At 42.0% G+C, this 7,898-nt stretch overlaps 3 non-coding genes across 3 annotated transcripts; 2 read left to right on the top strand and 1 right to left on the bottom strand.

The window, feature by feature from the left end:
• The first annotated feature begins 1,199 nt into the window (after positions 1-1,199).
• Positions 1,200-1,313, top strand: LOC140286929 (U5 spliceosomal RNA). The gene has a single exon (XR_011911335.1). It is a non-coding gene; the product is annotated as a U5 spliceosomal RNA (small nuclear RNA).
• Positions 1,314-1,621: 308 nt separating this feature from the next.
• Positions 1,622-1,805, top strand: LOC140286921 (U2 spliceosomal RNA). The gene has a single exon (XR_011911328.1). It is a non-coding gene; the product is annotated as a U2 spliceosomal RNA (small nuclear RNA).
• A 3,243-nt stretch (positions 1,806-5,048) lies between these two features.
• Positions 5,049-5,162, bottom strand: LOC140286934 (U5 spliceosomal RNA). Its single transcript, XR_011911340.1, has one exon. It is a non-coding gene; the product is annotated as a U5 spliceosomal RNA (small nuclear RNA).
• Positions 5,163-7,898: the final 2,736 nt, after the last annotated feature.

Below are 7,898 nucleotides of genomic sequence, written 5' to 3'. Positions count from 1 at the left end.
TCAGCGAAACAGCGTATACACGTCAAGACACTGAATCAAGTTTGCCACAAGAACTCATAAGTTTGGCAGTATTGCTCTGCCGTCAGCAATCATACACCCATTTTATTTTCGTGAGACATGTGCAAGCACCTGTTCATCTACTGTTCTATCACTATGAATTAGTGATATATTATCAATAAGGATACTTCTACAACTACTATCAAAGTATGTCCGGACTTCTTATGTTGTCAGTTGCTATATATGAATAAGTGGGTAGCTACTGACAAGCATTAAGCATGTCACACAGCCCAAACATATAACATTTCAGGACACACCACACAGTTAACAACCACAGTGAAGCGTGTCAAAGCCCAAACATGTAACATTCAACAGGACACTTACACAACACATTCAAATCAAACAGTCAGACAACATACAAGAACATATACCCCAGCCGGCATTGCTCCCTGCCTATTTTCGTACAGCACACTATGTGTGCGCACACCTTTATTCACAAACTCTTCAACTTATACTCTTTTACCGAAGCTGCTACAGCTCGATTGGCCGAATACCCTTTGATCCTATTTCGGTGAATTTGACATCTGCCTTACATATAACAGATTAGCGGTTTAGCAGTTTTAATTTAGTTTGAGTGAAGGAATTCATTTTATAGCAAAATCCGAAATCGTGAAGAACTCATGAAAGTAAGCTTATTCTCGGATTCCTGAAACTTTAGATTTGCTCTTTCTTTTACTGCAAAGTACAACGTTGTTTTTTTTGTTTAAATCTTTCTAGACATGGTAAATATTAAGGGCAAAGCAGTTTTCACATAGTTTGAGTGAAGGAATTCATTTTATAGATAAAATCCCAAGAGTCTGCTGAGAAAAGAGAGTGAATGCGAAGTAGACTTTAACACGGCTATGGGAGCGAGCCGAGTGTGGGCTAACCGGGAGAATTGCTTGAAAGAAACGCGACACCGAATGAGCGGTCAGAACAAAGCCTCAATACGGGATTCTCGTGGTGTTTTTGTTGCTGCCTTGTCTTTTGCATAGAGTAAAAGACAAGGCAGCCATCGAATAGGGCCCGATTGTTCCTACTTGGTCAGCCGAGGAGCAAGGGGGGGGGGGGGGGGGCAAGCGTCTCAACCAAGCAAAGCTCACCATGGGGAAGGTGGCTATACCAACTAGCCTGATGCCCTGCTCCCGCAGTGACGGATAATCGTACTCTGGTTTCTCTTCATAACATACAAGTCTTTCGCCTTTTACTAAAGACTTCCGTGGAGAGCAGCACTAATGAGTTGTTTCTATTATTGGCAGGCTTTACCTTTGCGGGTGAAGCCCTTTCTGTCTGTGCAAAAGAAATCTTGCTACTTTGCAGAGTGACTTCTCTGAGTAGAGTCGCCTTACTTGTTGCGACTGTGCCGATGTTTGAAGCTGGAGTACAAAGTTGTTGCTTGAATGGTGCTTGCTGGAGCATGCGGGAGTGCAAAGTTATACCATTTAAAAGGGCTGAAGAGTGCTCAGTGCAGCGGGTGGGCGGAGGTGCAACGTGACACTCTGGCCACCTATGGCCATAAAAAGAACATTGCTACAAGTGCGCATTGTGCCAGCAAGGGCCCTCGGACCTGAAACAGTGGACAGTTATCGCTTCTCGGCCTTTTGGCTAAGATCAAGTGTAGTATCTGTTCTTATCAGTTTAATATGTCCTCTATACGAGGACAACATATTAAATGGATTTTTAAGAATAGGAGTTGAAAAAGAAGCTTGCTCCGTTCACTCCAAGCCTCGACCCGGTACTGCAGTGCCGCTGGGAACGGTGCGCTCTCCTCTGCTCTTGTGAAAAAGCAAACAGCGGTGCAGGATGGAAGTTTCAGGGAGCCCAAGATGAAACTTTCTTTTAATCTGCTGAGAAAAGAGAGTGAATGCGAAGTGGACTTTAACACGGCTCTGGGAGCGAGCCGAGTGCGGGCTAACCGGGAGAATTTCTTGAAAGAAACGCGACACCGAATGAGTGGTCAGAACAAAGCCTCAATACGGTGTTCCCGTGGTGTTTGTGGCTGCCTTGTCTTTTGCACAGAGTAAAAGACAAGGCAGCCATCGAATAGATTGTTTCTACTTGGTCAGCCGAGGAGCAGGGGGGGGGGGCAAGCGTCTCAACCAAGCAAAGCTCACCAAGTAGGAACAATCGGGCCCTTTTCGATGGCTGCAACACCTGAAAGAGATATTGATGCGAGACCCGATCAAATGCTTTTTCAAAGTCTAAATTTAAGATGAAAAGCCGGGTGTTTCTGTCTCTAGCGTAATCAATGATGTCTCGAATCAGTACGAGGCTGTCGGTGAGTTGTCTCCCTGAGATGGCACAAGCTTGGTCTGGGTGAATTACCTCCTCTAAAACAGAGGACATCCGTGTCGCTAAAACCTTGCTAAAAAGTTTACAGTCAAAGTTTAAAAGTGTGATGGGCCTCCAATTCTTTAGGTCAGTCTTATCATTTTTTTTATAAAGTAGAGTCACTATTCCCACTCTAAAACTGTCAGGCAGTCGGTCGAGTTTTTCAAAATCTTTAAAAACATCTAAAATGTCTGATGATAAAAGGTCCCAATAGGTCAGATAGAATTCTGCAGGAAGCCCGTTTAAACCCGGAGCTCGACTTCTCTTAAAACCTGTTAGGCATTTTTTTAACTCTAAAGCAGTAAAATTCTGTGTCAAGTGTGCATTCTCTTTTACGGTTTTGTCAACGAATTTTAAGATTTCTGCCGATGTTTCCAAGTGCACTGGTTTCTCTTTGTACATGTTACTATAAAAGGTATGTACAGTTTCAATCATCTCTTGTGTGGATTTTGTTAAAAACCCATCTTCTCTTTTTAGATTTTGAATACACTCCTTTTTATTTATAACTTTCTTTCTTTTTCACCTTCCTCAATTTCCTGCTCCCTGCTTCTTACAAAAATTCCTTTACTCTTTATTTCTGCTGAAACTGACATTTCCTTTTTGACATCTTTGATTTCTTCTTTAAAGTCTATGCCACACTGATTTAGTTTAATGTAGTGCTGTAAGCGTTTATGTAGTCCCATCATACATCTATTCTCTTTCCTTTTTTTACGTTTACCTTGCTGTTTAAAAAAAGTCTGGGTCGTTTCCTTCACCATTTCCCACCATTGTGCATGTGTTTCGTAGAGGTCTTGAAGGGTCTGCCACTCTTTATAACATTCCCTGTACTGACTGACTATGATTTCATCCTCCAACAGGGAACAGTTGAGTTTCCACAGACCACTTCCTACCGTCACACCAGAAGGGGGTGAAAGGGTGCAGGAGAGCATAAGGTGGTCTGAAAAGAAAACAGGGGTTAATCTAACATCAGTGGGTGGGCAATCTCTAGTAAAGAAATAATCAATGCGAGAGGCTCTGGTGCCATCATGACTAAACCAGGTGAAGCCCTCCTCTCTGGGATGCATGGTTCTAAAACAGTCAGTAAGCTTAAAATCCCTGCATATGCCCTGAAGTAAAATCGAAGTCTTATCCACTTTAAAATCTACCCCTGCTCTTTTTCTATCTTTCCTGCTCAAGATACAGTTAAAATCCCCTCCTACAACTAAAGGTACTTGCCCTAGCATGTAAAGCTGTATATCTTCTAAAAGTCATACCTTTCATTTTTTCCATTGAAACCATAAATATTTAAGAGGTTAAAGTCTTGCCCCATAAAATTCAAGTGTGCTAAAAGTGCCCGTCCGTCTCTCACCACTGTGCTACCTTTCACCAGAACATGCGGATTTTTAATTAGAATGGCCACACCATCATTTTTATTTTGATTTGAGCCACTCCATATCGATAAATGGGGCCACATTTCCTCCCATTGTCTATGGTTTTTTAAAAAAGGTAGTCCACATTCTTGTATTAAAAACACATCTGATTTTATGGAGTCTAAGAAGGATAAAATACTCTGGGCTCTTGTCTTTGATTTCACACTTCTCACATTTAGTGTTGAGAAGGTGAGAACCATTAAAAGCATAAAGGAAAGTAGGTATGTCATTTTCGTTTTTCTAAGTTATCAAAACAAATTACACACAGGTTATTTCTTGGGAAACTAGCTCTTCCTTCATTTCTTTAGGTGAAAAGTGAGTAGGGTGATCTATATTTCCTTTTCGGACTCTCGGTGTTGGCCTCTGACGCAATGTTGCATTTAACTTTGAGTCCCTGGGGGTTGATTGCAGAGCTGAAGTTAAAAAGGAGACCTCATTTGGTGAGTCGAAGGGGAAGACTCTAGGTTCTTCCACTGAAGAACTGTCTGAAAGGGACCTAACCCTTCCCCTCTTCTCTGATACCACTGGGGAATCAGAGACTCAGATGCCGTCCTCTTCGGCTGTTGACCTTCGGGGAGGTGAGTATCTTCACTAGACTCACCTGTCTGCTCTTCCTCCTCATTTAGCGTAGCTCCACCCTCTGCCTGTGAATTCTCACAGACTTCAACACTGAGTGGTGAGGCCTCTACAGACCCCTCCCCTTTTTGCTCCTCACTTCCAATCCAAGCTTTTGGCGGGAAGTTTGAATTTATTGGGTCAACCTCTTCACTTTGTTCACCAACTGCCACCTTTGGTCCTTCTCTTTGTTGGCTTGACTGTGGCTTTACCGTCTTTAATTTGTTGGCAAAAGATTTAGGGCAATCTCTGAAGAGGTGATTTCATTCTCCACAGAGATTACATTTCCTGCCATTTGGACACTCTCCAAAAGTTTGCCCAATTTCTCTGCTCTTCCCACATAACACCTTGGTACAAGCCTCAACCAGGTGCCCATGCTCACCACACTTGCGGCAGAACTTGGGCTGCCCCTGGTAGTGGATGTAACCTCGGTTTTCAAGGTGGCCAGAGTGTCGCCCACCCGCTGCACTGAGCACTCTTCAGCCCTTTTAAATGGTATAACTTTGCACTCCCGCACGCTCCAGCAAGCACCATTCAAGCAACAACTTTGCACTCCAGCTTCGAACATCGGCACAGTCGCAACAAGTAAGGCGACTCTACTCAGAGAAGTCACTCTGCACAGTAAGAAGATTTCTTTTGCACAGACAGAAAGGGCTTCACCCGCAAAGGTAAAGCCTGCCAAAAATAGAAACAACTCATTAGTGCTGCTCTCCACAGAAATCTTTAGTAAAAGGCGAAAGACTTGTACGTTATGAAGAGAAACCAGAGTACGATTATCCGTCACTGCGGGAGAAGGGCATCAGGCTAGTTGGCATAGCCACCTTCCCCATGGTGAGCTTTGCTTGGTTGAGACGCTTGCTCCCCCCCCCCCCCTTGCTCCTCGGCTGACCAACTAGGAACAATCGGGCCCTATTTGATGGCTGTGCAAAAGACAAGGCAGCAACAAAAACACCACGAGAATCCCGTATTGAGGCTTTGTTCTGATCGCTCATTCGGTGTCGCGTTTCTTTCAAGCAATTCTCCCGGTTAGCCCACACTCGGCTCACTCCCATAGCCGTGTTAAAGTCTACTTCGCATTCACTCTCTTTTCTCAGCAGACTCTTGGGATTTTATCTATAAAATGAATTCCTTCACTCAAACCATGTGAAAACTGCTTTGTCCTTAATATTTACCATGTCTAGAAAGATTTAAACAAAAAAAACAACGTTGTACTTTGCAGTAAAAGAAAGAGCAAATCTAAAGTTTCAGGAATCCGAGAATAAGCTTACTTTCATGAGTTCTTCACGATTTCGGATTTTGCTATAAAATGAATTCCTTCACTCAAACTAAATTAAAACTGCTAAACCGCTAATCTGTTATATGTAAGGCAGATGTCAAATTCACCGAAATAGGATCAAAGGGTATTCGGCCAATCGAGCTGTAGCAGCTTCGGTAAAAGAGTATAAGTTGAAGAGTTTGTGAATAAAGGTGTGCGCACACATAGTGTGCTGTACGAAAATAGGCAGGGAGCAATGCCGGCTGGGGTATATGTTCTTGTATGTTGTCTGACTGTTTGATTTGAATGTGTTGTGTAAGTGTCCTGTTGAATGTTACATGTTTGGGCTTTGACACGCTTCACTGTGGTTGTTAACTGTGTGGTGTGTCCTGAAATGTTATATGTTTGGGCTGTGTGACATGCTTAATGCTTGTCAGTAGCTACCCACTTATTCATATATAGCAACTGACAACATAAGAAGTCTGGACATACTTTGATAGTAGTTGTAGAAGTATCCTTATTGATAATAGATCACTAATTCATAGTGATAGAACAGTAGATGAACAGCTGCTTGCACATGTCTCACGAAAATAAAATGGGTGTATGATTGCTGACGGCAGAGCAATACTGCCAAACTTATGAGTTCTTGTGGCAAACTTGATTCAGTGTCTTGACGTGTATACGCTGTTTCGCTGACTTGATTGTCACAAGAAACAAAGTGTGTTTGATAAGATCCGACCATTTTATTACGGGAGGATCAGTATGTATGGATTCTGATGTGACTGATAAACCCATTCGTATCTTAAGCATAATCTAATACGTGAGACAACGCCCTGGCACACAATCAAAAAAAAAAAGAGAGAGCGGTTTTGTGTCCCCACGGTCCATAATGTAGAAAAGAGAGAAAAAAGCCTTTCTGATTTGGTGTGTGTGCTCATAGTGCAGAGTGTAGAGAAAAGAAAGCCGTTTTGGTGTCACGGGTGTTGTGACTTACACACACACATTTCTAAATTGAGAAAGGAAATTATTTTAGAGGAAGCACTAGAGTTTAGATCCCACATTTGTTGATAGGCATTCATTTATTTCTTCACTTCTGATTAAGTTTCAACAATAAACAACAAACTTTGTATTATGAGAAAGAACCAGACTCATTCTTCAGGAATCCGAAAATAAGCTCTATTTTATGAGTTATGTACGAATTCGGATTCTCCTAAAAAACGAATTCATTAACTCAAACCAAGTTAAGACTGCTTTGTCCTTCATATTTATTCATGTCTAATCAAGTTTCAACGATAAACAACGTTGTACTTTGTAGAATGAGAAAGAACTTCTTCAGCAATAAGCATCTCTCGACATATGACGAAATACAGATTTTGCTATAAAATTAATTCCTTCTATCAGCCTGACTTAAAACTGTTTGTCCTCCTTATTTATCCACTTCAAATCAAGTTTCAACAATTAAAAAAAATTTGTAGTTTGAGAAAGAACAACTTAATCTTCAGCAATCAGTATAAAAAGAGGTGCAAATGCCAACCATACATACCTAAAAGGTGGAGCGGAAGTATTCAGCTGCAAGTAGGAGTGAATGTTCGACCATAATTTGTAAAAAGCGGGTAAGAAAAGGTTCGAATGCCCGACTATATATTAACAAAAGCGGGAGGAGAGGTCTTCGGATGAGAGTGGGTGAGAATTTCCAACCATAATCTATAAAATACGGTGAAAAAAAATATGTGAATGCCTCATAGAACACTAAAAGCGGAAGCGTTTGGCTGCAAGAAGGTGTGAATGTCCGACTATATTTGGTGAAAAGCAGGTGAAGCAGGTCTGAATGCCCAACCTTACATCATCAAAAGCGAGATCAGAGGTGTTTGGCTGCAAGAAGGCCATAGTTTGCCAAAAGCGGGTAAGGTGCGAATGACCGACTAAATATCAACAAAAGTGGGGGCGGAGGTCTTCGGATGGAAGTGGTTGTGAATATCCCACCATACAAGTATGGTGGAGAGGAAGCTGTGAATGGCCGACCATAGTAAAAGGCGGGTGAGAGAAGGTGCGAATGTCAAACCATACATCATCAAAAGCAGGAGTTCATGTGTTCTGCTGTAAGAAGGTGTGAATGTCCAACCAAAGTTTGTAAAAAGCAGTTAAGAAAAGGTTCGAATATCCAACCATACATAATCAAAAGCGGGAGCAGAGCTGTTCGACTGCAAGTAGGTGTGGATGTCAGATCATAATTTGCAAAAAGCTGATGAGAA

The sequence above is a fragment of the Leuresthes tenuis genome, unplaced genomic scaffold (genome assembly GCF_036924035.1).
Source record: "Leuresthes tenuis unplaced genomic scaffold, fLeuTen1.0.hap1 SCAF_99, whole genome shotgun sequence".
Taxonomy (NCBI): Eukaryota; Metazoa; Chordata; class Actinopteri; order Atheriniformes; family Atherinopsidae; genus Leuresthes; species Leuresthes tenuis.
This window is presented reverse-complemented; position numbering and strand designations above follow the sequence as displayed.